Source organism: Pleurodeles waltl, chromosome 2_2, assembly GCF_031143425.1.
Source record: "Pleurodeles waltl isolate 20211129_DDA chromosome 2_2, aPleWal1.hap1.20221129, whole genome shotgun sequence".
In the NCBI taxonomy this organism is placed as follows: Eukaryota; Metazoa; Chordata; class Amphibia; order Caudata; family Salamandridae; genus Pleurodeles; species Pleurodeles waltl.
The window spans coordinates 161,715,166-161,729,847 of record NC_090439.1 but is presented as its reverse complement, the minus strand read 5'-3'; positions in this window follow the sequence as shown (position 1 = coordinate 161,729,847).

The following is a 14,682-nucleotide window of genomic DNA, read 5'->3' as shown; positions in this document are numbered from 1 at the left end:
GCTACTATGCCCAATCGTGGAAGAGGAGGCTTTTTACTCCTCATGTCCTGGGGCCCGGCCTACTTTAGATTGTAAGCAACTGGGTCAACTACCCCTTCTGCATTTGACTTTCAGTGGTAAAGGTGGTCAAGCAGTCCAAGGCTCCCTCAAGGGGGAGGTGTGGACAGGGATTAGTGAGCACAGGCAAGTTAGTTATTTCTGAAAATAATGTGGTTTCTCTCACTTAGCACACCTATCAATCCTTAGTCCTCTCTCTTTCCACTGCCTCTTAAGCCCTTCTTTTGGGCATTGCTTGTCGTATAATGCATTTTAACATCATATGCCAGTGTGATTGTCGGGAAATCTGAAGCTAACACCTCCCCAATCATATTGACCAAGCTGCGCCCCTGCATACACCCAGAGCAAGTACACCACTTCTGTACTGTGCAGCATGTTACACCATCCTGATGTAGGCCAAGGGTGAATTAGGCACACAGCTTTGAAAACTTTAAAAAGCAAGAAAGCCTGTAGGCCTCAATGCAGTGACACAAGTTAAAAAGGATCAGTCCACTCCCACTGATCACTACACAGTATCTTGCCACCACTGCACTCGTGCTGCTTAACTCCTGGAGAAGGCAGTCCTTCTACCACTATGATGGTAGCACTTTGGGCACTCCTTCTGGTCCAACAATACCGCAATTTGTGAGACGGGCCAGTGTCATGGCACACACACATGATCTGTGTTTGCCTATGAAAACCAAAACCAGCATTAGAGAACCAGGCATCAGTACAGTTGGGCACACTGGGCAGGGGTGCACATCTGTTACCATAGAGAGAACTTTTCTGTTCCAACTGGTGTCATTTAGGAGTTGCCACTGGTCACAGCTGTGATCCCGGGTTTGCCCCTTGTGGCCACCTGCATTGCCTCTGTGACCCCGGGCATTAGAAGTGTTAAATTCAGTGCCAAGAACACAAGTGCAATCCACATATCTTATTTTCTGCCACTGTTTAATTATAAAAATTATGAATAATATTGTATTATTCACTATTGTTGTAATAGAAAATGCTGCATACTTGGCTGAAATGGGACCTTTGGTGGGAGCTGTAGTAGGTAAAAATGGTTTGAAATGTATATAGTGTGCGTGCTTGGAGGTGAGAGTGTGTTTATGTGAGAGAGCCTGTGTATGTGTTAACGTGTGTGTAATTGAAAGTGTGGGAGTCAGTGACAGGTCGTGAGAAAGACTGTGTTACATTGAGGCTCAGATTTACTATTCTTTGGCACAAGACAACACTGCACCAAAATTGCTTTGCTGCCTTGCGTCAAAGGGAGAGAAAAAATCACCCATATCGAACGTGCTATGGTGCTTCTTTTTCTCTCCCTGTGCACTGGTACACTTTTGGCAGCCATGCACCAATGCATACACCCTGCGCAAAAGTGTAAGTGTGTGTGCTTTCTCTGAAGCATAGGTTTCTTAGTGGAAGGGGTCTCTTTCAGTACAAAAACATATGCTTTAAACCTTTTGCTACTTTTAATATCTGCTATACAATGCAGCACACATGCAAAGCTGTTAAAAACAAAGAGAAATTAAAACATTTCTCCTTGTAACGCATGCGTTGAGGAGTCGTATGATTTTGGTGCAAATTTACGTCTACCAATGTTTGGAAATAGGGATTTGCATCAAAATCCATGAGTGGTTGCATGGGAATGCCCATGATCCAATCATGGAACACCCCTTTTACGCAAAATAATGCAAAGAAGCGTATAGCACAATTTTGCTACTTTTAATATCTGCTATACAATGCAGCACACCTGCAAAGCTGTTAAAAACAAGGAGAAATTAAAAGATTTCTCCTTGTAACGTATGCGTTGAGGAGTCGTGTGATTTTGGTGCAAATTTATGTCTACCAATGTTTGGAAATAGGGATTTGCATCAAAATCCATGAGTGGTTGCATGGGAATGCCCATGATCCAAACACGGAACACCCCTTTTACGCAAAATAATCTAAAGAAGCATATAGCACAATTTTTCATTATTTTGGGATACTGTCCAGTGCAAATCAGGATTTACGTTGGGTAGTAAATTCCACACTAACGCTATGCGCCCGGTTTGCATCACAAAAGTGATGCAAACATGGAGCAAGGCATTAGTAAACCTGGGCCTGAGTGCCAGTAAGAATGAGTATGATTAAGAGTGAATGCAAGTGAGTGAGTGAAAATTAATAAGAATGAAGGTAAGTGGGTGTAAGTGGGTCTGAGTGAGATGTTAGGGTCATGTGACGTGACTTCCGTGAAAAAATCAGGCTCAAGAGTCACATGATGTCACTTCCTGTGATATCATTAAGGGCAAAGGGTATTTTATGTCACTTCTGCTAACCCTAATATTTTGGTAAATCGACGCATATGATTGTGCCCAAAGTCATGCTCGAAACAGCACACACATTGTCTGTGAAAAACTGATTTTGATCAATAAAGGCCTTTCCACCCGTTTTCAGTTTTCTACCAGGGGGACTCTCTGGTGAGCAGAAAGTTAGTTGCATCAAACATTGATGCAGTGAGCGCGCGACTGGAGAAGACAGGTCTAAGCAGCCTTAATGCGGGAGGGGTCGATACTTCAGCCTTCGTTTCTATCTTGCGTTATGTATGTTAGGTGACAAAGCAGCAGTTTTCTTACTCATCTCATCGCACATTGCATTCTCCTACGATTCTGAATAAAATCCATCTGCAATGAAAAAGCCTCCAGTGCACTGTAATTTAGAAATAACCTTTCACTGTCGAGTCAAATGTACCATGTCATATTTTTATAATATACGTGTGACCTTCAGTCAGAAAACACCATTTAGCATAGTAATTTGTTTGAGTAATCTCTCAGGATGATTGCGAATTCCTTCAAATGGCGTTGGGGCGGTCAGGGTTCGAGGACGTTGCACGGCACAAGAGGAAGTCTTGTGTTTGTTGACTTGGATTTTCTGACGTCTCATGTACCAAGGTTAATATGTTCTCTTCAGCCTTCCAGGACAATTATAGATTGCGTTTCACCGCAAGGCACTGTGGGCGTTAGTTCTGAGAGCGTTATCTTCTGATCACATCCTCAACTAATGCACAAAGTGAATAAATAGATCTAGAATCCCAGCTGTCCGCTTAATGGCGGCGTCACGCTGCTGTGACTAGATGGAGAGGCCTCCCTGCTCCATGAGAAGACCTTCACCGGTCTTTTTAGGAGTGTATAGATCCTCACATATTAAATTAAGGCTTCGATTTCAATATCATTGGGTCTAATGCGAAGGGAAATGAACCCAGCCATGCAGATTTCTAGAGGGTTTTTCACCTCTGCACTGTTCACTAGCAAGAAACGAGCGTCGAAAGAGGGAGGTGAAGCAGCCTTTTTGCTCAGGCTGAGGTCAATAAATGAATAGTCGATTTTAATTTTATGTTATTAGGAATTGTGAGCGTTTGTAGGGCCAAGTGTCATCTTGTGAGCACTCAGGGTGAGTGCAGGGTGAGTCTGCTTCGCTGTTAGGTTCCGGGGCTAAAATTCATACACAGTGGAGGGGCGGAGTTTTCTAATCTATACTGAACCTGGAAAGGTCTGCTTTTAGGAGAAGTGGGAGCACAACAAAGCTCCATATAGAAAGGATCTATCCCTAATGGTTTGCGATTTTTGTTGTAGGTGGACAGCACGTTTTGGGAGACCGACCCACGGTAGTATTCAGAAAAATACAATATACCCCACTTCAAACTATACCACAAATGGTATTAATAGAATCAGTGAAACATGTAACCTAATCCTTCCCTTTAAGGTGTCTTTCTTTGCTTCTGTCCTGCTTCTTTCTCACAGATTTTGTCTTTTTTCCGTCTTACTCCCTTTCTTTTTCTCCTCCATTCCTTATTTCTTATTACAGCGTCTTTTTTACTTCTTTCAATCTTGCTGCCACTTATGCCTTCCCTTCCTCTTTTTCTATTACACTTTGCCTTCATCTTCATTCACGCTTCCGTATTTCTTTCAAATTTTCTTTACTTCTATGCTTTCTTTCTTGGTTAGTGTGTTTGCATTCTTTGGAATCCATAGGTCCCTGCCCACTGGCCCTATGACGTGAATCTCTTTTACAGTATTTATAAGCTTCTATACAGAGATCGTTAACTATTCAAAGTCAAGAGGGTGATAAAGAACAACTGATGGTTTGATTTAGATCTTGGCGGTCTTACTGCCAAGCCACGACGACGGTGGACCTGAAAAGACGTCAAGTCAACTATGTTCCCCTCACTGTATTTAGATATTATAGTTCTGCAAGCAGATTGAATGGTGACGGATTGCTGACGGAGGGAGAAGGCAGTGGGACTCAATGGAATTTGTACAATGAAAAAGAGGTAAGTGAAACACACTGTCCCTTAGCCATATGAGTACCACAGCACTACACACTACACAACATACCACATGACACACAATAACCAATTGCCATTCTATCACAACACAACCAATACATGACACACATTGACATACATCCATGCCACAAAATACACATATTGACACTGCACCAACACACAACACAACCACAACAACCAACACAACTGCAGACTCAGCTACACAAACATACTCACACACGTACAACTACACACAGCACGACAACGTCCACCCCCGACAACACTCACCTGAATGTGTCACATGGCAACACAACATATACAACAACATTGGTCTCACATGCAAGTGACTCACATACAACACAACCACACCACCTACTCCAGATCTCTCTGCCTCAAGCAGCCAATATACTTGCACACACACACATATAGGTACTGACACACATGCCCAACAGATAGCACAAACCGACTCGTACAGGTCCTCTTGCGCTGCACATGCATTGACGCTGTTGTCCAGTGTGACTGTACCATCATTGTGGTGTCTGAATTCCAGTTGTATATGTATGTGATATGTGTGTTGTGCCAGTGTGTCCCAGGCATTGTGGGACACAATTGTCTTCACAACTCAAGCATGTCACAATGATTTGAAAAAAAAACCTGTGACATGTAGGTGCCTGCAGTGGCCCTGACCTCCCATGCAGTGTCCACCCAACATACCCTGGCAATGTGGTGTCTCTACCTTCGAGTCCGGTGATAATGGAGGTCATGTTTTCTCTGTGGATAGGTGGCAGCAGTGATAGCAGGTGTTATCCAGTCATGTGCAGTCAAAGACTAGGGTGGAATGGGGGATACAGGTGAGTTTTCATCCCTAGCCCCCCCGCCCCAAATCCGCCAACTCAAACATGGAGGTCGGACCGCCACTTTTTTCTTGGCAGTAAGGCACATCCAAATCTGCACTGTGGGAAAGGTGTCTAGGGTGCCGCCAGAAGCCACTTTTCCCTCTCCCTCCATCGACACAGGTGGTGTTTCTTGGCGGAGACAGCGGTTCAAATGTTCAGTCGAAAAGTCGATGGCAGGACTGTTAAAGCCAAGATCTAAATCAGGCCCTGAATCCTTTAGTGCGACAAAATGGCAATGACTGGGAGGAAACCCCTTGCCCCTCCTGCAGCTACTGAAGCGGGTGCTTCATTATGCCCTTGGGCTGATCCTTGGCATCTTGTGAGCAGGTAGCTTGTTGATTTAGTCCAGCACATGGACATGGCCATATGGGTCAAGTATAACATTTTTACCTTAGTGGGCCAAGTTGTTAGCAGCCAGTGAATGGCCTTCAGAATTGTGGATATGTTAGTAAAATAGCAGATGCTAAATATGAAACATACTTTGTGGCTTGAGCCTGTGAAATTTGTGTAAAATCTGGCTTGAGACACACCCTAAAAGGCATTGAGATAATCAAGGCTTTACATTACTGCATTAAGGATGTCAGTGGTTCTATGGTGGAATTGCAGGAGTAGGATAATCCCAAGCAAGAACTCCAGGTGCTGGTAAAGGCCATTTTTTCAATTGTCAGGATTACTGCACTGGTAGTTCCTGGTCTCTGGCAGAGACCAGCTCTTCCCTGAAATCTGTTGGGGTACTCGACTATGTTCAATGTAGGAGGAGAGTTGAGATGTAACAACAGGTTAAAGTGCTATTGTAGCACTCAGAATATCAGAAGTAGACCAGGAATCTATTTGCGTGATTCCCTGGGAATTGCCATTAACTTCTTGAGGAGTGTGGTGATGATTTTTGGTGGGACTTCTCTATGGCAGACAGAACTATTTGTGAAGTGAGCCAGGATGGGGGAGGGCATGATTAATGGACAGCCGACTTTGGCTGTTTAGAAGTGCACATGTCCAGGGTGACAGTGATTTCCTATAAGACTATAAGGCTTTAGTGATGATGGGTATTGAGGTCAGAGCAAATTTAGAGCAAGTTGTATCTATAAGTTAAATGTAGGGATAGACCACCAGAAGTATAACCAACTTAGTACCCTCCAGGTTACTATGTAGTGGCCAAATGCCCTGTAGTTTTATGCCACCATCCGATAGTGACGTCTGGTCTTGGAGTGTGGTGCCTGAGCTTGTTTTTCTAAAAGAGCAAGGGTCCTTTACGTACAAAATAGCACAAAGCATTGGTGCATAGAGATAAATGAAGTCTATGTCTGTGTATCCAGAGTGGAAAAATATATGCATTTATTAAATGAACATAAAAGACATTGAGGTGGGAGAACACATAAGAGAGAATTCATCTAAGCTCAGGCATTCTCTGTGTGACTAAAATGAGAACACAATGATCACGTCACAAGTAGAAAGTACCTATACTCACATGTAAGGATAAACAATTTACAACAAAGTGAGTCAAGGTACTGGCGTCGAGGACGTTTCGATCCTTTAAGTAGGTGTAGGGATCATCATCAAGACATAAGGGAATGTTCTTGAGACAAAATGGAATATGCCTGAGACAAAATACCTAGGGAGACAAAAGGGCTGAAAAGGGAAGACAGGGTTGATAGAGAGAGAAAATATGAAAGAGAGAAGATAAAATTACATTAGTTATCATAATCAGACAAACCAGCAACCAGTCCAAGCACTAGGTCCTTGATTAACTTGTTTACCTGATATTATGTCTTTTGGGTTACAAATACGTTATAATACAGTTGCCTTGGGCTCCCCTTTAAACACCACTGTTGTCTCTCACTGTTAGGAATGGGGTCTCTGGTCGACAGTTACTAGGCACTCTGTCCAAACAGGGACCTTCACTCTAGTCAGGGTAAGGGAGATACACACGTAGGGTAACCCCTGCCCACCCCGTTGGTAGCTTGGCACAAGCAGTCAGCCTTATTTCAGAGGCAAAGTGTAAAGTATTTGTACAATCACACACAGTAATAAAGTGAAAACACCAAAGAAGGACTCAACATCAGGTTAGAAAAATAGGCAATATCTATCTGAGTAAAACAAGACCAAAACAACGACAATCCAACATACACAAGTAAAGTTACGTATTTTTAAAGAATACACTTCAATATAGCACTTAGAACACAAATACTTGAATTGGGAGATATTATGGCATCGTGACAGAGTCATTCCCAACAAACTAACGCCAATGGCGCTGGTCACAAAATAACATGGACCCTGATAGAGCGTTCCGACCTAATAAATTACCTGTATCTGGACGCTCTTGGGTCGATGAATCTTTTGACCAAGTGGGGCTCTCTTCACCCGAGAGTAATCAATTTAATCAAATCAATAATCAATAACGAACATAAGCAATGCCCTGATCAACATAACACTTCACAATTAATCCAGAAAACATTTCGGCGAACCATGACCTTTCGGCCATGAATGACCACACCAGTTTATTCAAGGTTAATGCATTTATTTCCCTATATTAACAAAGCTAGCACGATATAAATGTGTCTGAACACCAAATGATATATGTAAATGAATATTAATAGCTGTCCATAACGGCGAAAAAGATGCAATCTATGCAGCATTTGAATAACAATGCATTCGATGATAGCAACGCAAACCACTAAAACTATAATCTGTAATGGGCTAATTGCATACATTAGTCAGCATAACAAGGTCTCAAATTGCATCGTGCAACAAATGAATCCTCATCTAACCTCAAATTAGAACCTGCATGTGGGACTTCATGCAAAAACGATTTAGCAACATTAATTTGGAAAACTCCTAACTAGGGCTCTTATCAAAAATCAGCAGTTGGTTACCTAAAAAGAAACACAATGCAATTGTACATTTTCCTTTCATATTTACCAAATTCAATCAGCATTCAAGGAAGTCTTCGTCTCACAGGTACCGGTTTCCGATCAGCATGGGACAGGGCAAAGGGGCAGGGTGGACGGGGCAATTGCCTCACAGCGGCAAGATAAAAGGGACAAAACTACTACTTCATGCAAAGGGGCAAATCGAAGTTAAAGTCTCTAGGGCGAGAATTACTTAAAGTCTCTTTCTCTCGATTAGAGAAAGCATCAAAGTCTCATCGAACATCAATTGGCATCGTAGAAGATGGCAAAATGACAAAGTCTGCAAGATGGGCCATAATGGCTGCAATGTCCTGCAAAAATGGCTAATGTCTGATGGGTAATGTCCGGGTAATGGCCGCTGGCTGGTAATGTCCGATTTCCTCTTGTGCACCAGGTTTAAATAAACAACAGTTCAAATCCGGTAGGGTCTTCCATTGGAGGGTTCATAGGTTGGCTTCAAATTGTCCAATCAAAAACAACAGTTCACAAGCTTCTACCTAGGCATACATTATCCTTGGAGTCGGGAACGTAAGTTGCAACATATTTTACCAATTAACTCACTTTCAGAGCTTCCATTGTCTGCACCTGCAGATTGACCTTGGAGCAAAGAAGAAGATGCCAGGCTGGCACGAAACCTTAAAGATAAGCATGTGAACCGATCTCACTGGAAAAGTACAGCTTCAAGCAAGAATACACGTTTTATTCGCACATTAGAAAAACACGAGCATCTAAACCGTGAGACAAGGCAACTAGGCCGAAGCCTCCACTAAAGTTATGCTAAGTTAAAACATTTCAACCAAGCAAATCATGGCACACGTTTACGGTTATGTCAGATTAGTACAATTCTAATACATCACGTTATATAAAGCACGCTTATAAATGTTGGCAAACTACTCTGAGGGCACATTTGTCCCCGTACAATCTTTATTAGTTCGGTTAAAGTCACACTTGATTATTGCAGCACTACGTTTATGCGCTAATAAATGTAAAACCTTCATTTCTGCGTCATCAACCCCCAAGTACACTACCTTGTGAAAATGAGGAAGCAAGCCGGTGCAGGTAGTCAGGAATAGGGGCATCGCCGGATCCTGTGCGGTATAGCAGAGGAGTGGAGGTGTCGGTGCTTGGTGTCGGGTCCTTGCTGCTGAGCTGCAGAGATGAGGCAGTGTCGGTGTGACGCATCAGTTCTTTACACTTCCAGCGAGGTTGATATCCGGCGGTCACAACGTAGTGCGGTGACCTCACAAGGTCGCTGTCATGCCACAAAGCTGCAGATGAAACGGTGGAGTCGGGTGTCACGGACGTCAGTGACATGGCACCTCAGGGCTCACGGAATGGAACTTATGGAATTCGGCGAGGTGGCATCGGGCCTGCGGGGTCATCGCACTCCAGGAGGGACCATGGCTTCAGTTGCAGGTCGCATAACGGGATGCATCAGAGGCATCAGTCTGGGCATCATCTGAAGTCAGTGCACTTGGTTTTCCTCAGTTTTTCACCAGCTTTCGCTCCCAAGGGCCCAGAAACTGGAATAGGCACCACCTGGCAAATTAGAGTCCACAGCAACTGAACCCTGAGGATGGTATGTGAAGTCTTTTCTGTCCCTGAGGCTTCTGAACAGGAGGCAAGCTCAGTCTAAGCCCTTGGAAAAACTTCACAAGCAGGATACATAGCAAAGTCCAGTCTTTGCCCTCTCTAAGGAATAAGCAGAAACTGCAGGCCCACCCAGCGAAGCAAACATAGCAAAGGGGCACTACTCCTCCTCCAGCTCTTCAGCTCTTCTCCTTGGCAGAGGTTCCTCTTGATCCAGAAGTGTTCTGAAAATCTGGGGTTTTGGGTCCACTACTTATGCCCCTTTCTGCCTTTGAAGTAGGAAAACTTCAAAGGAAAGTCTCTGTTGTTCACTAGATCCTGCCTTGCCTATGCCTGGATCCAGACACACACCAGGGGGTTGGAGACTGCATTGTGTGAGGACAGGCATAGCCATTTCTGGTGTAAGTGTCAGCTCCTCCCTCTAGCCCAGGGAACTCATCAGGATATGCAGGCTACACCCTAGTTCCCTTTGTGTCACTGTCTAGAGTGAATTCACAACAGCCCAACTGTCATTCTGACCCAGACGTGGAATTCACAAGCAGGCAGAGGCACAAAAGAGTTAAGCAAGCCAGTGCCTACTTTCTAAAAGTGGCATTTTCAAACTGACAATCTAAAAACCCACATCACCAAAAGATGTATTTTTAAATTGTGACTACAGAGACCCAAAACTCCACATCTCTATCTGCTCTCAATGGGAAACTGCACTTAAAAGACATTAAAAGGCACTCCCCAGGTTAACCTATGAGAGAAATAGGCCTTGCAACAGTGAAAACCGAATGTGGCAGTATTTCACTGTCAGGATATGTAAAACACATCAGTACATGTCCTACACTGCACCCTGCCCATGGGGCAACCTAGGGCCTATCTGAGGAGTGCTTACGTGTACAAAAAGAGAAGGTTTGGGCCTGGCAAGTGGGTACATTTGCCAGGTCGAATTGGCAGTTTAAAACTGCACACACAGACACTGCAGTGGCAGGACTGAGCCATGTTTATAGGGCTACTAATGTGGGCGGCACAATCAGTACCGCAGACCCACTAGTAGCATTTGATTTACAGGCCCTGGGCGCCTCTAGTGCACTTTGCTAAGGACTTACTAGTAAATCAAATATGCCATTCGTGAAAAAGCCAATTACAACAACAGTTTACACAGGGAGCACTTGCACTTTAGCATTGGTCAGCAGTGGTAAAGTGCCCAGAGTACCAAAAACCAGCAAAAACAAAGTCCAGCACACAGTCAAACCATAGGAGGCAGAGGCAAAAAGACAGGGGAGACTATGCCAAGGATGCCAAGTCTAACATTCACTGTACAATGCCAGGGAATTTCTTGATGCTCACATATATATCTCCCCCTTAATTTCGTGAGCCCTTCATACAATGGCAAATCTGTCAGACATATTTTGCCCTAAGACAGGTTTCCTGTATTGATAGAGACTGAAATTTTAAGATTAACTTTACTTTTGTATTTTGTTTGATTGTGAACCCTATTACATTTTTAAACGGCTAATATATACATTGGTTTGGGTTCCGACCATTGCTAAAAAAACAATCCCTAAATAATAGGTGCCCTTTGTAAATTGGCATAAAGAAGCCATGCAATGCTAGCAGAAATCTCAGGGAAGGGATTGAAAAAAAAATAGAAACTGAGATATCAAATTAGAGATACAAGGAATAGAGCGCACGTTTGTACTCCATCTGCATCACCTCCTTTGCACCTTTTTACCCAATGACTAGTGATGTCCATGAGGTAATTGAAGAGAGAGAAGATTTAGTAGATAGTCTGAGTTATTCTATACTGGTTGGAGATGCTAGAGGCTTTCATTGATTACACCCAGAAATGGTGCATTGCCAGTTGATGGACAGGATGACAGAGTGCTAGCAGGGGCAGCACAATTAGGAGGAGCACAACCGAGCTCAGTGAACTCAGAATACAGCAACACAATTAGCAGCAGCATGACTGACAGTAGCACAGTGCAAGGATAAGATGTGAGGCTAACACAATATCACTCCATTTCTCACCAACACTGACATGATCTTCATCGGTGCCCCACTGCTCCAAAATGCATGGTTAGGGAAGTCAAGCATGAAGCCCAACCATCACTGGAGCTAGGGACAGATTTACAAGGCACTAGTGCCTTCTTGCGCCACATTAGCATCATTTTTGTTTACACTTTTTTGGCTCAACGAGGCAAAGATCGCCGCACCACATTTACAAAGAGGCGCAATGTATGCATTGCACCACTTTCTGACCACTTGCACAACATTATGCCTGTGCCACACATAGTGTATGCAAAGGGGGCACTCCGACGTTCGGAGGCCTGCAAAAATGGCACAGTGAGATCTACAAGATTTAATTGCGCCATTTTTTATATCATTTTTAATGCCTGCTCAAAGCAGGCATTAAAAGGGCACACCCATTGAAATCAATGGGCCTCCATGAACTTTGCTGCACTAGAGTCAACGTTTTTGATTCTAGTGCAGCAAAGCGCCATAATAGCGTAACAAATGTTGACACTATTGACCTAACATGCACCATGGTGTGCCGTATTGTAAATACCGCACACACATGGTTTCTTTAGGTGGCGGTGGGGGAAAGCAAGAAATATGGGGCTTCAGTACTGATGCGCCAGATTCTTGTAAATCTGGGCCATAGTTTGAAACCAACTGCCAAACAAAGGACTCTAGGTTTTAGACTTAGGCCACACCACCATAGACGAGCATGATCCCTGAACTATGCTGACAGGTACAATGCGAATGACCGCTTTGTGTCCATCTTGATGCCATTTTATCCATGTGCTAGTGCCCCTAAAAAGGGGTTGAGTTGCCATTCATGTCCTTTGGCCTCAATCAGGTCTTTTAAACATTAGTAGACAACTCTGAGAAAATCCCTAAACTTCATTTAAGAATTTTAAACTGTTTTTGAATGCTATAAACCTAACAGCGCTTAATTGAATCAATCATTGCATGTTATTATTCGTGACGTAAACAGAGATCGAGTGGTGTCCAAAGCAAAGTGGTAACAGCAATCACCCAGGGACAATGCTACTTTGATCGCTGCAAGAGAAGCTTTTCAAATGCTATTTTAAAGTCTGTCCTACTAAAACTGAATGGAATTTTTTTTTAGCAATTGTAAACTATACAAAGGGGAAAGAACTGCTGATGTGATAGATCAATTGAAGAATATGTGTGAATGTCATTTGTCACTGTCAAAGCTGCTCACGAGGCAGTGGGCGCATACTGTTGCCAAAGGTGTAAGAACAACTAAAAAACATATGCGTGGTTGGCAAAACAAACATTTGTCTGAATTTGTCTCTGTGGGAAATAACTGTATGGTACTTCAAAAATGTAAGACAGAATCTACTGAAACAAAACTGTCATTACAAATGGAATATTTCCAGTAAACGGTCAGAGGGAGGGGCTAAGAGGGGTTACTTGGGCAGAGAGAGGAAAGGATGGGGGAAGGACAAGTGTGGAGAATAAGAGAGTTTGCTTCACCTTCTCTTTCATCGTCTTTCAATTATAGCCTGTTAGGACACTGAAATCAAGATTGCCCAAATCTGCCCAGGCGCTCCCATGATGAATGAAACAATTTCCCTCCTCCTAGAAGGAGGTACCCATACATGCAAGACAGCCTGCACGGAGTCAACGGAATGCGATTCCCATTAATCAGAAAGGGCTATTTGTGTGATGTGTCATCAATGGATAACCCACTGGTTGCTAGTACTAGTGCTAGTCAGCCAGCTTTAAAAAACACAGAATTACCCACACTTCCTCTCTCAGTCGGAATGACTGATTCCGTTGGCATTTCTAAAAGAAGTGCTTCTCACCCTTTACCATTCCTGAGTCTATTTCTGTAGGTGCATTTAAACACCAACATATGTTCCATTTGAGCAATTCCTCCTTGGAGAATGTGCTGGGTTGGAATGTTGAGTGTGAAATAAACTATACTGTGTGTTATGGTAGTGATGGTGACTATTTATATGTTCTAATTGCAAATTAATATGCTGTTTTAGGTGTGTTTGGTGAAAATTAATGTCCATGATACTGCGAATGCTTTACCTCACATCTTGTCTGATGCATTAGCCCAAGTTCCCTCCTCCTTGTGGTCACCGACATGTTAATTATGTAGGCAGTTTTTGACTGCAGGTCATGTCAAGGTTAGATTTAACCCACTGAAAAAGCCTTCCTACATGCCACAATACCCCTTACTCCCTGTGGGGAAAGCTTGAGGCGAGCAACTTATCGCTGCTCTGTGAAAACAAAGGGGCACATTTATGGAAAATGGCGCTGCATCTAGTGTGGCGCCACTTTTCTTGTGCCCCATAGCGCCCCCCTAACGCCACCATGTGTGCGCCATATTTAAAATACGGCGCAGCATGGCAGTAGTCAGGGGTACTAGAGTCCTCGTTTTTGATGTTAGTCAGGTGCTTTGCAGGAAAAGCGTCAAAAATTGACACTAATGCTACAAAGCACCCAGAGGCCTGTTGAAAACAATGGCTTTTACTATTATTCTTACTCTTACTGTTCTTAGCAGGCGTTAAAAATACCAGTGAAAATGACATAAAGAAATCTTGTAGATTTTTTTGCTCCATTTTTTTCGCCACCTGGCGCCAGAACAACCTCCTTGCATACATTATGCCTGGCGAAGGCATAATGTGTCACAAGGGGTTACAAAGTGGAACAATGCATGCACTGCGCTACTTTGTAAATATGGCGTGGCGTTTTTGTCTTTCCAATGCCACATTAACGTAAAAAATATGATGCTAATGTGGCATTGGAATAGCAGTCGGTCCTCTTAAATCTTAGGCAAAGGGTTTTGGTTCCCACTGGGAGCATCTATAGTATTCCCATTCTACTCATCAAGTATCCAGGAATAGACACACAGGCCCTCATTACGACTTTGGAGGTCTTTTTTTGAGACCGCCAAAGCCGCAGGCGCCGAAAGACTGCCAGT